This window comes from Tasmannia lanceolata, unplaced genomic scaffold (assembly GCF_043159265.1).
Source record: "Tasmannia lanceolata isolate RefF3 unplaced genomic scaffold, GAP_Taslan_0.1 ptg000162l, whole genome shotgun sequence".
Classification (NCBI taxonomy): domain Eukaryota; kingdom Viridiplantae; phylum Streptophyta; class Magnoliopsida; order Canellales; family Winteraceae; genus Tasmannia; species Tasmannia lanceolata.
The window spans coordinates 172,121-190,266 of NW_027518838.1; the positions used below are offsets into that span (position 1 = coordinate 172,121).

General features: G+C 37.3%; 1 pseudogene across 1 annotated transcript; it reads right to left on the bottom strand.

Annotated features, from left to right (window-relative positions):
• Positions 1-11,596: 11,596 nt before the first annotated feature.
• On the bottom strand, positions 11,597-13,017 carry LOC143866841 (uncharacterized; annotated as a pseudogene). Its single transcript, XR_013243018.1, has 2 exons — positions 12,660-13,017; positions 11,597-11,930 (listed from the first exon to the last, which is right to left on the bottom strand). The product of XR_013243018.1 is annotated as an uncharacterized LOC143866841 (transcript).
• Between the last annotated feature and the right edge of the window lie 5,129 nt (positions 13,018-18,146).

The following is an 18,146-nucleotide window of genomic DNA, read 5'->3' on the forward strand; positions in this document are numbered from 1 at the left end:
TTGAGCCTGAATAACAAGTTAACTGCTCTCATTGTGGATGAAAATAGGATTAATCGCAAGATCCACAAGACGCTCTTTAACTACCAGCCTTTGTGTGGGAATCGAGTTGGTAGAGAAAGGAAATTGAATAAAATTGGAATGGTTTTTGTGCCTAGATCTTGTAGGGATAAAATTGCCATTTCATTCTTGTTAGCACGATCTTCATTTGGTTTCTGCCGTACATTTATGAAATCGCTGACATGAAAATTGAATAACAATTCTTTCTATGGGCTATGCGTCTCATCCCATGCAAAAGCTAGTTATGGGCAAAATTGTCATTCCATCACATCAAACTCAATGAGAGGATAAAATGACTAGAAACTTTACCCCATAGCGGCATCTAATTTTGAGTCCAACAGATTCGTTCTCAAAATCAATTATCAAAGGAAATGATATCAGCACCACCAGGTTTTGATAATATACATGAATTCGCCTTGTCCTATATGCTTAACAATTTGTTACAATTCCTAAAAAGCTTTAACAACTGGTTATAACATATGCGACAAGTTGAGTTCCTGCCTATATCATTGAGCTTCTCAAAAGAGTGCCTAAATGAACAAAATACCCTTATTTTTCATGAAAATGTTCATGTTTATGATTTGATTTGTTTTAATAAGAGAAATGAAAAGAAGATACTCGTGTGACACAAAGTTCCCTTTCTATTCTGTCTTCTTTTGAAAGATGCATTTTTCTATAACAGAAGTGCCCATATTATTTAATAAAATAACAAAGTCAATATTACTAGTGCCATTTGGGTTAACCTTGATAGAAGATGAAGATCTTGTCCCCATATTTATTTTTACAGAAGTGCTCAAATTATTTAATAAAGTAACAAATATGCCCCTATTTTCAATATACTCTTCAATATTACTAGTGCTATTTGGGCAACTTTGACAGAAGATGAAAATCGTGTCTCCATATATATTTTCCCTTTAAATATTTAGATATTTGTTTCATGTGATAGACATGATGGATTTTATGGTAACAGGCACTCGAAGCATGATTGTGGGGGTGAGTTGAAACTCCCGGAGCGAGAAGCAGTTGTTCATGGGGGCTGAAGTCAATGCGTTCTACATGAAGCCTATCACTCGCACTAAGCATATCTCTTTCCTCCAAGAAATCGACAACTGCTAAAATGTCAAGAAATTGTATGGTGAATGTGCATGTAGATTGGTATTGGTGGTACGACTTGATATTTGATCCAATAACAGTATCTTAAAAAGTGTCCTGCTAAGACGACTTTCAATTTATAATGATATCCTTCTAAATTAACCAAAACCATATCATTTCCCTCTAAATTTCAGAAAGAAAAATATTTCCAAGGAAAAGATTTTCCATTAGAATTTTTTTTTCTTCTAGTCCAAACAGCGTCAAAAGTGATTAAAAAATCTTTAGAGTCAATCTTAATTGAATGCGAACTGTATAATAATGACTATAATCGGATCCAAAATTAATTGAATTGAGGATTATAATGCAGTTGCCATTAGGGGAAGGAGTTGATGAGGCCCGTGACTAACTTAGGTGGTTTATAATCACATTACCCTTAGGTCTATGTTTGGAAGCCATGAAGTTCTTTTCTAGGAAAATTTGTTTTATTTTTCCTGTTTTCAGCTATTTAGCTCCATCTCTTCACTCCTAACCCCTCAAATTCTCTCCCTCCAGCAAACTAATATTCCCCGGAAAAAAGAAATCATGGTGGTCAAACATAATGTTTCGATTCAATGAAAATGGCATTCAAACGAAATCATTTTTGACTCTTGGGAATTGTGTGGATTTATCTTGAAAGCATGCTATGCTTGTCTTCTGATCACGTACGGCAAAGAGTTCTAACATTAATGCTGATACTTAAATGAGCATTGGAAAACTACTTGCTTAGGCAAAGTGAAGATAAATATTTCGGGCACTTTGGCATCCTAAATGTGTATTTTTATAGGTAAGCAGGGGATTGGCAGGACCCCTATTTTTTTGTATTTCCACTTTTGCGCTTGACAAATCTTCTATTTTTCTCCCTACCCATTCACACTCCAGTCCAGATTCTTGTGACAATGGCATGTATTTCAATTTACTTCTTTCATGAAAATTCTTCGAATTCGGACTCTCATCAGATCCATCATCCTTCATTGCTAATGCACATGGGCTTCACTTCTACAATTGTTGTCCTTTTATTCATCAATTAGTGGCTAAGAATTTAGGGGGTAGTAAATATCAAATCTGGTTATCATAAAAAATGGCAATCATTCCAATGGGATGCTGAAATCAAAGGAAAGAGTGGAGATTTTATAAAAGATAAGAGAGAGGTGTATTGTTGGGTAAAATGATGGAATGGTTATTTTGCTTAGAAAGGAAGACACTTGAAAGCACCGTTAGAGTAAAATGAGGGGGTGTTTATTTGAACATTTTTCCTTCTAAGCTCATTTTACAATGCACTAACGATCTTTTTTTATCTTGCTTTTCTCTCATGTACACCTGCCTTCTTTGGTTCTTTCTTCATCTCCACAAGATTAGTTGACATTTGGGGTATTTCTTACACGCAGAGAATGGCTTAGGTGTGAACCAAAGGTGCTGTTGGAAGGGGCGATGAGAGATGAGTGATCACCAGCGAGGCTCTTGCGACCATGGAACCCCGACGGAGAGGGAAGATCTCCACAAGTCTACTTGCAATCTTATTTGGAGAAGACCCTGATCTCCGTAAGTCTACTTGCAATCTTATTTGGAGAAGACCCACTCAAGCTCACTTGCCATCAACAATCTTAAAGATCACTGTACATCTCCTTGAAGAAGTCAAGCTTACTTGTAATAGTTATAGAGAAGAAAACTTGTATTGAAGAGGCGTATTAGCCTTACAAGAAGGCACAACACATTGAATCTTGAAGAACATTGGAAGGGTGGAAGGGCACCGTTCTTAAACCCTTGGGGGCATAAAAGCTTTAAAAGGGCTCCCATCCAGTCGTCTCAAGGAGGATCACTATAGTGGAATTCCTCAAAGATACAAACTTGAGAAGAGTGGAGCAGACCCTTGGGTTTTAGGGTCGAACCACTATAAATCTTGTGTGTATATCTTTACTCTCTTCTCTCCTTGCTTTACTTTGTGTTGTTTGCTTCCGTCAATTTTCATTTAACAAACTCTCATTAATCCAAGAGCTAATCAACTAGTGTGAGTTAAATCACATAGAGAAGTCTAAAGTTAAGCTTAGAAGTTCAAAAAGACTAATAATTTTAATACCCAACCAATTCGGCCCCCTCTTGGTTGTCAATAATTTTAATTGTCGAAGCCCTCAAATTGATTTTCCAATCTTTGCCTCCAAGGAGGCTAGCAAGCCCGTGCATCACGAGCACACACATCCACACATGTTGCACCGAGGGTAGCCTTCAGACCGAACATACCTCTTTTTTTCAATCATGTTGTTTCTTTCGATGTAAAATGAATGTAAAAAAAAAATTTTGCCCATTTTTTAAATCATATTTTACACCCATTTTACGCGAAAAATGAGCATAAATTAGACGTACCTCATTTTAAAATGAGAACTTTAACCCAATAGGACATTCAATTTATGATGATATGCCTCTCAATTAACTTCAATCTTATTATTTCCAATTAAATTTTGAAGTGAATTTTTTTTTTTGCATAGGAAAGGTTTTTTTTTTCACAATCCAAATAGGGCCTAACTCGAAACTTTCCTTAAGATTTTGAGTCTATATGTGTCTAATATGACAGTTACGAGGTGCTCAACTAATCTTTCTCCTATGGTCCAATTCTATTGGTTCCTTCATCATGTTAAGACCTAATCAATAATCTTTGAGGTTTGTGGACCCCCATCCGAGAGAGAGAGGTGGGGGATGAGCCCCCAGCGGCCTCTGGATCATCCACGTGTGAAGGAGAGCTCTACCAAGGAACTCTCGAAATGGATGCCACCCTCATAGCATAGCACGAGTGGCGATAAATGACATACCTGTTGATCTAAGGATAAATCATCAAACCAAGATGTACCTAAAACAAACTCAGAGTCACCATCTATGGATAGGCCATGGAACCCCAAAAACAAATATGCTCTGTATACCATGGATAACCAGAAATATATATAGGCTCGTGCCTGATTATGAATGTGTAGACACCCCATTTTGACCGAACCCTCATAGCGTCGTTAGATTAGAAGTCCTGTTAAATCGGTGTTCTAGAGTCCCAATTGGTACCTTAAGATAGGCTAGGATCCTAGGTAGGTCTCTTTAAATTTTCATCTGAATCTGTTGCGATTTACCTGGTAAGCAAGCGAAGTTTGTAGTGTAGTATAGTGTAGGAATAAGGGTGGCGATTTAGCCAGAAAAGAGGGTGCGCTTGAACCTGGAAAGCCAGTTCAAATTTACTGCAATGGGCTGTCCAGGAAGATATGCGGGTGTGCAGATTAATATGTGGAGGGGTGCATTATCCGGGAGCATGACAGTTTGGTAAATAGGGAAGATTCTTTTCTTCATTTTCAAGTCACAATTAGAGCCTAATCTAGATTAATGGAGATTTAGGGCTAGAATTAGTTATGGGAGGATCTTAGGAAGAAAGCTTCCTGTTAAAAAGCTCCAAATCCTCACCATTGATCATAAAGAGGACTTGGAGGGTTGATATCATTTTTTAAAGGAGATATTGTTCATAAAATTTCCCCCTTTACTCTTACCCTGGACCACTAGCCCATAAAAGAATAGTCACAAATACATGGATTGGAGCTGTCCAAGATAGAAAGAAGGGATGGAATATATTATTCCTTTTCTTATTCATCATTAGTGTTTCCTGGGCACCCCCTGTTGAGTAAAGGGTAGTCATAAATATACCTATAGGTGGCTGTCCAAGTAGGAAAGGGGGGGTGTGAATTGATCATTTCCCTTTAAAATGCCCATCGAATTAGGGCATGAGGGGGGTTCTTCATTTTCGAGAGAGGGTTTGAGAGAGGAAGGAGAGGAGAAACCTGCAGAGCAAGAGGGAGCTCGAGCTTCACCCAACTGAACCACCATAGCCACCCTTCTTCTACTCTTCTTCCACCATCATCCACATTCCCCATTTTCCGGCCATACCCTTCGGGAAACCCATCGGAATCTGGCCAGCCACCATTAAATCCGGCCGGATTCATCCAATTTCCAGCCACCACCCCATCTCCAACCCTCATCCCATTTCTACCAAATCCATTACAAAAAACCTCTTCATCATTCCCTATTACCCCCCACCTTCATCATCTTCAACCCCATTTTCTCCCCAAAACCACCTCTGCAAATCTCACCATCACCATCACACATCAACCATTTTTACCTACTTTCAATCTCAGCCAACATCTTCTTCTCCGACCATTATCCAGAAATTCCGACGGCCCTTGCCCGGATCTGATTTTTCACTTACCCCATTAATACCACAAACCCCATCTCCGGCCGGAGCTTCGATCAACCCCTCACCACCATCTTCAACCTTCACAACCTCCATCATAGCCATCTCCACCCTTTCAAACCCTTAAAACCCATTTTCATCATCTCTTTTTCCGGCCACTCCTCCATTCATCCCAAATTCGGCCTCCTCTATTCCAAATCCAACCACCAAACCCTCCTCCATTAATTCCGGCAATCTTGCCGGAATTTGACCGAGAACCCTCTTTATCACCCTCTCTTCAAACCCTCTTCACTATCCTAAACCCCATCCCCATCTTCCTCTGCTCAATTCCATTCCTGCCATTAATTTTGCCTCGTTACCGACTCCACCCTCAACCACTATCTTCCCTATTTCACTGGCCATACCCATCTCCATTGATTCCGGCAAGCTTGCCGGAATCCATCCACCATCACCATCTCTTAGCCACCTCTCTTCTCTACCTTTCAAATCCTTGAAACCCATTTTTATCACCTTCTTTTCTCAACCCCAACCCAGCCGAGCAACACCTCCATCTCTTTTTCTCCAAAACCCCACCTCCCATCTTCACAGCCCCCTTCTCATTTTTTATTATATATAACCCTATCCAAACCCCTGCTCCGCAATTCTGACAAGAGAAACCCCTCTCCGATCGCTCTATTCTTCTCATCATCATAACCCTCATCGGATTTCATTGGCAGATTCAGGTGATGCTCTCCCCTTTTCATTTTTACTTATGATTGGATTTAGATAAAGATGGTGATGCAATTTTTTTGGCTCTGTGTGTTATTTGCTAATGTTTTTTTCTAAGGAGCTAAGACTCCCCTTCCCTGTTCCTTGCGGAAAATAGCATCAGCTCACTCAGGTTTAAAAAAAAGAAAGAAGAAAATTCATGGCAAATTTTACTTAGGATATTCCTGAACCAATTGGGAGTTCGTCTTTTATATGTTTTGGGCATGATATGGCTCGGGATCATTTCTTTATGTTATATGCGAACCCAAGTTATTTGGAGTATTGTCATGTACAGTGCAAATTATGTTTGTCTGTAATTGTCTTCCTCGAAAATTATTGATATGCGTTATACCATAGTTTGAGACCATATTTCTTGATTGTGCTAAACTATCTTGTCTTCTATTAAATAAGGTGAATTTATGTAATTATCAAAACCAGGTAGAGTCAATGTCATTTAGCCAATTTAGCTTTCTGTGAGCATATACAATTGAACTCTAGTGATTTCAAGACCAATTTTGTAGCTCGGATGGAAATAAGTCTACTGCCATTGTGTAGTAGGTTGAAAGTCTCAGGATTGCTTCCAATTAATTTGCATTCACTACATCTCTCTAAATTAGGTAAGGTAGGGTAGTGGCTGTAGCTATTAAAAGTGTGGTTGGGCTGTTTTCATTGCTCAGATGAGGACTACTTGGTCAATATGTTGTTTAGAAATGATGACTATTGGGATAGTAGCATAGCTTGGTCTATGATCCATTTCATCTTAGCGTATTATGAGCAATTAAAATCTGTGGCATTTAATGTTTGCAATGACATGGATGTTATAGAATTATGAAATGATCTCTTCCCCCAGTTGTATGTGAGTGTGTGCGTGTCTGTGAACATATGTGTGGATGTATATATGTAGGTAATTATATGTGGGCATATGTGTCTCTATGTGTTTGTAAGTGTGTGTACATGTGTGTGTCTATAATTGTGAATATGTGCTTGTATGAGTGTGCGTACATTTGTATGTATGAGTTTGTCTGTGTGTGCTTTGAATAAGTGAATGTGCTACTATCCTACAGTGTGTAGCTGCTGTCCTACAGTGTGTAGCTGCTGTCTTATAAAGGTTATATGTTCTATATTTCTAATCTTGGTTGGGTTAAATGGTATATAGTTGTTGTCCATAGATTCATACACTCAACAACTGTGTATTTGTTGTCAAAAGAGGTATGAGTGTGGACCTTTAGTTATGCTCTTATTATGGAATAAATATTGTTGGCTTGTTTACTTTCATTTAGTCATACTCGAGAGGAAATTGACATTTGGTTTATTCAATGGCCGGTACAGCTCATTTATAGTAACTAGTCGCAGGTAAGATGAGTTAGCGTAACTTTAGAAATTATCAGTGCAATCATTTTGGAGAATAGGTGCTTGTATGTCCATGTATGGATAATTAACAATAGTGTTGAGTTGTTATTTTCTCTTGTTTAATCTTTTAATGCCAATTCCGCATGTAATACCAAATGGGCAAAGGGTGTAATTGAGAAGGGTTTTGGATAGTTGCTAGAAGCTTGTTTTGGTTATTGTCATTTAGGTTTCAATGATATCTCCTTACTTCCCTTTTGTTTCTAAAAATAGCATATGATCTGTTAGGTTTAAGGTCCTTTTGAAATTGCATACAATATGGTGGATCTGGAATTTTGAGTTATGTCAAACATGTTGGTTTTAGACCACGCCATCATATTTGCTCTCATCCAGATTTTGAGATGAATTCTTGATTTTATATGTTGATGATCCAAATCTCAATTGTTTTCGTCTGTGGGTATGATCTCTATTGTAATGATTGCTTTAAATTCCTTTTAGATTATAATAATTCCAGAGTTAAAGTTAATTCTGAAAATTTCTTTCGCTGAGCTATATTGTCATATAATAATAGTGGTTAAAGTAAGCTTGGTGATTTCTTTTATGTTTTGAAGAAAAAGGAAAAAATTGCGCATAACCTGAAATCCCATAAGGGTATGTAATCTTTTAGATAAGTTTAGGTATTTATTCCTATCATTGCAGGGGCGATGAAGGCGTTAGCCTAAGCCCATCCTTAGAGGACTTGCTCGGTCCTAGTAGAGTCTGCGTTCTTTTATTTAGTAGACTTTTCTAGTCTTTTAAATACCTTTAGATAAAATCATTTGTTCATTGCAAGGGCAATGAAAGAGTCATCTAGAGCCCCCGGTTAGGAGACATGAGTCGTCTCGCTAGGCCGCTTTCCTATGGAGACAAGCCTCATTGCTTAGAGCCTCCCCTTAGGGAGTCGATCATGGTTATATTAGAAAGATACCCACAGGAGGCCTACCGTGCCTCATTTATAGAACCTCCCCAACTTGTTCCCCCGCATAAGTAGAAGACTAACTTAGACTTTTTAGTTGTCCTGATCCTATTTATCATTGCAAGGGCAATGATAAGGATACTTGGAGCCCACCATTTGTGTCTAGGAGGCATGCCATGCCTCATTTATAGAGTCCCTGTTTGGAGACAAGCTTTGTCTCATTTAGAGAGTTCCCCTTTTAGGAAGCTTACCTAGCCTCATGTTAGAGCCCCCCTTTCTTCTGGAGAGAGTCTTGGCTTATTTCCCTCAAATTTTGGTAACGTTATTAGAGTCATTGACTCATTTGCACCCCTTCTTTGGTGTTGGTAGCTGGGAGCTTCTCCTTTAGAGCTGTAGTCTTTCTTCTTTATTAGAGACTAGCACAGTCTTATTGGAGCTTTGCTCGCTTGGGGTTTTGGATTGTTTTCTCTATTTTTGCGACGCTAGTTTACTTGTTATGGATCGTATCACTACCCTTAGGATTGTTATAAAAGGACACCTCCTCTTCTCTTGTTCCACATTAGGGCTGAGAGAGAAGCAAGGTGTAAATACCCAAAATACGCCCCACTTAAAGCGGAAAATGTACTTTTTAATTATTTTAAGGAACGGGTCGACTACCTTAATCAACAACGGATCGATCAGGAGTAATAACGGCTAGATTAGGAAATTTTGTCATTTTGGATCTAGCTAGGGTTTCCATTAATGGGCCTATTTGAAGGAACCGAATCACCTATTCAACCTAGGTCGCAATGCCGGTATTGTAAATAACATTGCCACTCTTAAACTACTGGAATACTACGGAACCAATCGACTATCTTAAATCACACTGTCGTTTTTAAATAACATTGTCGTTCTTAAATAATGGTGATATCTATTTATAAACGACAGCGTCATTTCATTTATTTTTTGCTTTAAAAGAAAAGCATTCAAAGGCAAGATTGTTGTTTGCAGACAACAACAAGAGTCTCATGCATTTATGTGGGACGCGATATGTATTAAATGCAAGCGGAAAGAAATAATAAGAAATAGTAAAATATTGGAAAGCAAGGCTCTAGAGAGAATGATTGTAGTGTACTCTCATGCAACAAATCCGAGGTTGTCAAAAGGGGAAAATGGACTTTTTCCATGCACTTTTCCAAGTTTCTCGTGTGGAGTTTTTATATGGTGTAAGCCCTTATAGTTCCTTATTTTTCCAAAAGTATTGTACAGATCATACTATAGGATTATCCTAGGTGTAACCAACCCGCTATTAAGGATATGACAAACAAATAATAGAAAAAGAGCTCCAGTACAAACCGTCCATGTGATGGGCCACAACGTAAATAGGTTGTGCCAAAAAAAAAATACATTTCTATAGGATGATCCTAGCCCTCCGATCTATAGAGGTTCTTAATGTGCATCTCAAATATTGATGTAATGGATATATTTGCGAGCAATGGGAGGGGGTGTCCTTTTTGGCATCTTCTCCAAAACGATTTTCTAAAATCTTTGAAAATCGTTCCTTACTTACTAGTAAATAGAAATGATATTCCCAAATCCGGAACTTATCATTGAATGTCATGGCTATTTTGGTCCTTTTACAAGGTAATTTTTGGCAGTCCACGTATAAGAGGAATGGGCCATTAGCAAATTGTCAAATTGTCTGTCCACGTACAAGGTAATTCAAACGTCATGACTCCAGCCATTACCAAATTGTCAATCTAGAACATTCTTTTTCCAAATAAAGCAAAGTATAAGATTTCTTGGCAAAAGCTCAATATTATACCTCCACCCAATAAGAAGAAATCGTGAAAATGAAAAAAAGAGTGGAGATATCACTACACTAAGGATTATTATAAAAGGACACCTCCTCTTCTCTTGTTCCACATTAGGGCTGAGAGAGAAGCAAGGAAAGAGATTAAGAAATGAGGAAGAAAAAGAGATGGAGTCATCTTGGTGAGGATTTTCATTTTCTCTGGTAGATATTCAACTAAGTCTACCCATTTACCATTTTGAATAGGATTTTATTCTCTCAAATTTTGTTTCTTTTTTCCCGAGTGATAGATCTAGGGTTTTTCATATTCAAATTTTTAATCTGTTTTTCTCTAGTCTTCCCTCTGATTCTTTTGTTTTACTTTTTTCAAGTGTTAATGACTAATTATTCATTTCAAAACCGGGCTTGTTAGAGTCTCTATAGCCTTTTGGATTAAAGTTTTTTAGAAAGTGCAGAAACATATTGTCATGATAATGATGTAATCTGTTCAAAAAATTATTGGCACTGTTTAGATTGCAGGAATTTTTTGGAAATCTTTGGAAAAGAATTTTTTTCCAAAATTTCTTATTTTTCATTTGGTTGATTAATACTGAAAAAAGTAGCTCTAACCACAACAGTTCAAGTTCTATTTAGAGGATATTTCTATATCAGTTTCAATCGTGGAGGCAAAATAAATTTTCTTAGGATACTTTTTTTACAAGAAATATTTCTTGCAATCCAAAATCCGAACACGGCGTTTGTGAATCATCATTTGCATATTTAAGCACGCGTCAATACTTTTATCGGGTTAGACAACAAATAACTCACCTCATGAGATTGAGGAAGAAATCAACTTAGAAAAACAGATCACAACGAACATGGCCTTAATATAGAAGAAGTTATTCTTGAAAATGGTTAAAGAATGCAACCTTTCTAGTTTCTATAATGGGAAGTGATATATATCACCCCTTTTCTTCCCTGGGCCACCCCCCTATACCCCCCTATAGTGTATTTAGCACAACCCTTTTTTTTGCTTAGCTTCCAAGAGAACAATTTCATTGTCCATATTCAGTAGAAGATTTCATGTCCCAAACTCCCAATTACCATTTTGGCGTTACACAAACAAGGTAATCAATTACTTAATAAATAAATCTCCAAATTTGTTTCTATCCCAATTATTTAAATAGGGAAAGGAGAAAAGCCTTGTCTCTTTCCCAACAGACATTAAACCAAATTTACTAACCCAAAAAAATAAAAATAAAAAAGATAAGAGAGAAAACAAGAACAAGAAATCAATATAATTCAAAAGAAACTGATATTGGGTCTGTTAACAGAGATAAAAGGAAATTTAAAATTAGTTATTTGTTTAGGATAATTAAGGATCTCTCAAGTCATAGAGGGAGGAAGGCCTTGGTGATTTGAAGGACTGAAATTTCTTTTCATGGAGTGGCAAAGGTGCCAATGGGGACTCTTAGTGCTCTTCTTCTTCTTCTTCTTCTTGTGTTTCTTCCAAAGAGTCAGGGCCTATGAGAGGAAGAGAAGTATTGAGAGTATTGTAAGGAGTTGTTCTTGAGGACTTAGCAGCCATGAGTATTCTTCTTCTCTTGTTGAGGGGATTCTCTGCCTTTACAAGATCTTTCACACAAGTCACTTCTGCTAGGTTAGCAAAAGATTTTGATTTCCCAGCAAAGAAATTCGACAAACCACTTCTGAAAAATAAATAAAAGATGGATTCAATTATCAATTTGAATTTGGAGAAATATACAATGCAACTTAGTTAAGATTTCAACAAAAGAATATAAGGAAGAGAAAAAAACATACTAATTTGATCATGTGAGAACTCACATTAACTCAAACAAAATAATAAGAAACTAATAATTGTCAAAACCCCACAAGTTAAAATTAAATAATAGTGCACAAATCTGAAAACATGTGTAAATTGATGTTTCCAAGATCATTTAAATGTTCCTAGTAAAAACCTATATGTTTCAAGAGGAAGTCTAAACTGAAGGGAGCCCTTGCAGAAAAGAGGTAAAAGGGCTCCCCCATTGGCTGCACATCATCATCATGTTTGACTTTTCAGCGGTTATTAATGCATGATGGTTATGTGTAGCCAATAGGAGAGCCCTTTCATCCCTTTTTTGCAAGGGCTCCCTTCAGTCTAGAATTCCTCATGTTTCAAGTATTGCCATATTATAATTTTTCCTCTTTTAGCAAAACAATGCCTTAAAATCAGGAGGAAGTCTGAACTGAAGGGAGCCCTTGCAAAAAAGAGGTGAAAGGGCTCCCCCATTGGCTGCGATATAATTTTTATTTTTTGGTTTTAGTCCATTTACCAAAAAACCCAAAAACAAAATATAAGAAACAAATCCAACCAAATTCATATTCCTTCAAAAGTGATTTTTTTTCAAAATATAAGAGAAAAAAAGAGAACCCACTTGATGGGAAGAGATTCTTCCAATGATCCCATAGAAACCAAACCACCTTTGAATTCACTCTGAACATCATCCTCCTCTTCCCGATCAATCTCCGCTGTTGATTTGCACGAGTTCTCCCCTCCAACGCCGATCGACGAGCTCTCCACCGTCGATTCCGAGCAATCCAAACAGAATCCATCCCTCCCCACCAATTCTCTGTCCAAGTGGGCAGAAGAGCACGACACCCCTTTGATAACAACACCCTCTTTCTCCTGCTGCCCCTTGCCAACATACACAGTGGGTCCCTCCTTAACCTCCCTGCTACCTACCGGAGTCATCCTCTCTTCTTCTTCTCTTCTTTTATTTTTTGGTTGGGGGGTTTTATAGATATCTCCTCAGCTCTATTCTCTGAAATACTCCCACGTTAAAAATAGATTGGATTTGGTTGAATTGACGGAATTACCCTCACCGGAGTGTAAAATGGAAATCTCTTCGATTTTATGGGAAGATTTCTATTCCTATACGAGGATGGTCCAACTGTAGTTTACTAGTTTAGTAGTTGATTGATAGAATTTTTCTAAAGAAATGACCGACCATCAATTCTAGGGCCCCAAATGTGGGGGGCATGTATGGTCAATCTAGACCATTGATCTTGTAGAAATGACTATATGATCAAAGGTGAACGATGGATTCTAGGATCCCAGAAGAGGAAGTTTAAAACCATGCATGTCAGTCAATTAGTGAATCGAACTTGCAAAATTAATGGGAGCTTGCAAAAATTGTATAAACATAGAAGAAGAAAATTAATGGAACATTTCACTCTTTTAGCGTGGGATTGCTCCCATATCTTTTGGATCATTCTTTCTTCAAACAAAAAACAGATATAGAATCATATTGATTCTCGAAATGCCGTTCTGTGTATTCATTTTCTCTGGTAGATATTCAACTAAGATTTTGTTGAATAGGGTTTTATTCTCTCAGATTTTGTTTTTTTTTTCCCCGAGTGATAGATCTAGGATTTTTCATATTCAAATTTTTAATCTGTTTTTCTCTAGTCTTTCTTCTGATTCTTTTGTTTTACTTTGTATTGGAACTTTCTTTTTCACGTGTTAATGACTAATTATTCATTTCGGAACTGGGCTTGTTAGAGGCAAAATAAATTTTCTTAGGATACTTTTTTTACAAGAAATATTTCTGCAATCCAAATTCCAAACACGGCGTTTGTGAATCATCATTTGCATATTTAAGCATGCGTCAATACTTTTATCGGGTTTGAGTTTGTAGTTCTTGAAACATAATTGTACCGGCCACATCACATCAAAACCAGCACTCCAACTTTGTAGGAATTTTCTGGGAAATTTTGGAAAAAGGAAAAATATTTCTAAAATTTCCTAATTTTTTACACGGGATTTGCCACGGACTTTTGTAGAAAGGCATTTCGCGGCTGGCTGTTACATGAGAGAGCAGCCACACAAGCTGATTTTTTGGCAGATTTTGGGTTGTTCATTTAAATCTTCTGAGGTGGTTGCTCTCTCATGTAACCGCCCGACACTAAAAGCCTTTCTGTGAAAGTCCTAGAAGATCCTTCTTTACGCACTTAAAAAGATAATTTGAACCAACCTTGTTCCATTTTTATGTAAACGGACATTCAATTTATGATGATAACAAACCTACTAAATTAATTATAATCATATTATTTCCCTTTAAATTTTGAAAAGGAAACCCATCACTAATAGTTTCACATCACATCACGCTGTAGATTCAGACTTTAGCTTAAATTGTTTATCATCACACACCAGACGGTTACCTTAATTCATAATTAATTACATGCAGATCGATATGCTTGAATGACCATCGCATACTTTTCATTATAAGCAAGCTTGCATGATTGTAAATCCTATCTCCACCCCTTTTGTTTCTCCATAACAGAAAGCATGAAAATGAAGAGGGTGGAAATATCGAGAAATTATATGGTAAAGGCGCATATAGATCGGTATTTGTGGTAGTACAATAGAAGTACTGCTCTTGATATTTGATCCTCCGGCAGCACCTTACAAAGTGTAATGTTTTTGGATCAAATATTGAGGGTGATACCGCCAGTACTGATCTACATGCGTATCCACCATATAAAATCTCAGAAATATCACCTTCATTTAATAATTAAAATACAAAGACAATTGCCAGCCCTTTTTTTATCCTTTCGGTGCTCTCTTAAAATTATTTCATCCATTCTAACTAGTTAATTGAAGCTCTAACAAACGAGCTTGAGTAAAAGAGAAATGGTAGAAGTAACCAAAACAAGAGATGAAAATACCATTGTCTTTTTTTATTTCCTTGTGCTTATATGTAAGTTTCAATTGACAGGATTAACATGTTGAATGGAATGGGTGATATAGGAAAAAGAGGTACGAGTCTAAACTTCTATGCTCTTTATATGTGGATGGAGTATTGATTTCTTTGTTTTTTAATATTAACTGAATCAGAAGAGATATTATATGGTGCTGGAGCATAGGTGGTGCATCAAAATTTCCGCACTTGGTATTCGATCCAAGTGCGGAAATCAATAACGTAGAGTGAGATCCTACGTGGCAGAACCTGCTAAGCGACGCTCTCCCTATATATTCACCACCTTTTCTGTACTTGGCTCTCATTCCTTGGCTACTTTGTTCTGTCTCTTTTATTTTTCGTTCATGTAAGAAATGGGAGAGGAATGTCGTCGAAAACGTTCGATGTCTGACCATGTCGGCGGGGAGGCTGAAAAGAGGGCAAAGATTCCCGCTGTATCGGATATTAACGTATGGGATTATCCGATTCATGAGATGATAACGAGAGAATAAGTGAAGAGGCCAGAGGAAGAGATTAACAGTGGAGATCCGCTTCCAAATTTCGTTTCGGGGCCTTCATCGGCTTTAGTTTCTGTTAACGTCAACGATAAGATCGGTGAGGCTTCATTAGCTTTAGTAACGGAAACGATAAGAGAGGTGGGGACGTCTGAAGACTCTGCTTCGGCTGTGGCCGCTAAGGTCGATGTTGGCGGGGCCAATATTTCTTTCATGATGGGGTCCACCGCAACCGATACCACCGACCCATTGGCTCTAGCGAACCTTCTGTTGCATATCGATCTCGACGAGGAACTATGCATGTTACTTCATGCTAGGGCACCATATAAAAACTCAAGCAATAAAACTTTTAAACCAATGTAGAATAATGATAATGCTAATGCTAAGAATATTAGGGCCCCTTTGGATTCACTGTGCATTAGTCTCTATTTATTGATAAGATTCTTTTAATTAAATCTTTTTTGTAAATAATAACATTAATTAGGAGTTCATTATGAACTAAATATCATGCATGCCTTCTAAAAATCTTCCATTTCAATTATCTAATTTTGAGTACAGTTGAAGTCCTAATAATTAATGCTCTATAAACAATAAAAGGCGACCGATCTGATGCGATTTCTGAAAGAGGACTTGCCTGGCAAATCTACTTCTACTATCATCAATAAAAGGCAATTACCTTGACCCAGCCAAACCCAATGTGGCATTAACTCAATACGAATCTGATCCATTCTGAACCTTGGGTTTGGAAGGGTCAACCTTAACCCAACTTGCCTCTAAATCACCAAACCCTAATCCAACCCATCTAACCTGATTTCTGAAATCATGGCGGGTTGGTTTTGGATTTACCTATGGCATAAACTGAAAAAATTATTAACAAATAAATTTGAGATTTTAAAAATCACAGTAAAAAAATTAGGTAGACGTAGTTGGATCGAGTTGCCCAAGACCTTAGCCATAGCCCAATCGGGTTGCATTTTTCCCACCGAAGCCAAAATCAGCTTCAACCTGTCAATTTGGGTTGAGCCCGACCCAAGTTGCACTAGCCACAGCTAATTCTAGACGGGATGTCCGAAACTTGACCGAACCACATCAAGCTTCCATCCATCTGCAAACTGTTTTTAAGCTACTCACATGGTCTATACTTGTCAAATAACCAACTACCGTTAAGATTTTAAAAATATTCAGTGGGTCTTAAGTAAGCATCTTTGGAATCCAGTTTCCTATTAGCAAATAAGCATATTTTAATCTAATCTTATTTGCAGATGGGATTTTTAGACTTCTTAGGAAGGCATTAACCATATCATTTCTAAGACTGTTATAACCATTATTTGCAAATAATCATATTTAACTTTAGACCCATCTCAATGCAAGATTATATACAAATAATTATTAGAGATATCCAAAGAAACCCATAAACTTTTTCCTAATTTCAATTTCTGCTACAAATTCATAACACCCATCTTACCCGATCATCGATCTTGATCACCCATCTAGTGGACCCTAACTTAGGTTGGAGGTGTTAGATCTTGATCCTATAATCATGATATCCTAAGAGAACAATCCTTGGCCGTTGGATAATCCAATATGGCCCACACTAGGTAGATAATCTATACAATATATCTCCACACGTGAAAGAATTGGATTGGGTATACTTGATTGCTCCTTTTTTGTAGCTTTCAATATTTTTTGGTTGTGGCCTAGATTATTATTGCTTCGAAATTTGACTGGTGCAATTGGAGTTTGTGCCAAATGAATTATTATTGCTTTCTTTGAACTGGTTGTTTGGAATCAGGGAAATTCTGTCGGTTCTTCTTTTCTTAGGAATGGCTATTGCATTGGAAAATGGTGTTGTTTGTTTAACGATGTTAAAATATAAAAAATTGTTTGCGAAACTACTTGGAGAATTGAATCAAAGCGGCCCACCAATGGTTTGTAGATGGTAACGAACAGGAGTCATTGAAAATATTTGAAAATGTTTAGGCCCAATTATTATCAAATTAAGGTCTATGGTCACTAAGTGAACTACTAAGCAAGTGCCGATGATGTCTATCTTTTGGGTGTGTTTTCTAAGATTTTTCCCAATATTATTTATCATGTTTTAGGACCTTATTTAATATCGCCTTGACCCTCTAATAGATCCTAAGCAAAGGATTGGGCTTAACATTCTAAAGACTTGAGACACACTTAAATCTTCAACAATGATCTTCCTCGTCAAGTCTTCATTGTCACCAAGGATCATTTCTTCCATTCTTTTAGCTTCACAAGGTCTTTATGAAATGCTCCAGGACTTCATCTTCCTTTGGCTTCAAATGATCTTCATGATAATTCAAGCCTTGATTCATGCTTCCTTGGCTTTGGTGTTTGATTCATTGATTTCCAATACATGCACTTTGAAACATCAAACACATTAGACAAACAACACAAATCAACTTGTGTTTAGAATCATCAAAACATAGAAGATTTTCAAGGTGGGAACCATTGGGCTTACAATCTCCCTTTTTTTTATATGGCAACACACAAGGTGATTCCCACATTTTAGCGCAATTTGCCTAAAACTTTTCCCCCTTTGTTATCAACAAAAAAATGGGGTGAGAGTTTTATAAAACATAAGGGTATAAGATATCCAAATAAAACTCTCCCTTTATCAAGGAATTTACAAAACTCCCCC